Raw genomic sequence first — 968 nt, forward strand, 5'->3', positions numbered from 1 at the left:
GTAGGAGTAATAACATACTGTAGGAGTAATAACATAACTGTAGCTGTAGGAGTAATAACATACTGTAGCTGTAGGAGTAATAACATACTGTAGCTGTAGGGTGTAATAACATACTAGTACTACTGTAGGAGTAATAACATACTGTAGGAGTAATAACATACTGTAGGAGTAATAACAACTGTAGAGTAATAACATACTGTTAGGAGTAAAAACATACGTAGGAGTAATAACATACGTAGCTGTAGGAGTAATAACATACTGTAGGAGTAATAACATACTGTAGGAGTATAACATACTGTAGGAGTAATAACTTACTGTAGCTGTAGGAGTAATAACATACTGTAGGAGTAATAACATCTGTAGAGTAATAACATACTGTAGGAGTAATAACATACTGTAGCTGTAGGAGTAATAACATACTGTAGCTGTAGGGTAATAACATACTCTGGAGTAATAAACATACTGTACTGCAGGGGTAATAACATCTGGGTATAAATACTGTAGCTGTAGGGGTAATAACAAACTCTGGGAGTAATAACATACTGTAGCTGTAGGGGTAATAACATACTGTAGTGCCAGGAGTAATACCATGCTGTAGGAGTAATAACATACTGTAGCTGTAGGAGTAATAACATACTGTAGAGTAGATAACATACTGTAGGAGTTAAAACATACTGTAGGAGTAATAACATACTGGTAGCTGTAGGGTAATAACATACTGTAGCTGCAGGAGTAATACCATACTGTAGCTGTAGGAGTAATACCATACTGTAGCTTTAGGAGTAATAACATACTGTCACTGTAGGAGTAATAACATACTGTAGGAGTAAATAACATACTGTAGGAGTAATAACATACTGTAGGAGTAATAACATACTGTAGGAGTAATAACACTACTGTAGGAGTAATAACATACTGTCCAGGAGTATAAACATACTGTAGGAAGTAGTAACATACTGTAGCTGTAG

The sequence above is a fragment of the Salvelinus sp. IW2-2015 genome, unplaced genomic scaffold, assembly GCF_002910315.2.
Source record: "Salvelinus sp. IW2-2015 unplaced genomic scaffold, ASM291031v2 Un_scaffold3994, whole genome shotgun sequence".
Classification (NCBI taxonomy): domain Eukaryota; kingdom Metazoa; phylum Chordata; class Actinopteri; order Salmoniformes; family Salmonidae; genus Salvelinus; species Salvelinus sp. IW2-2015.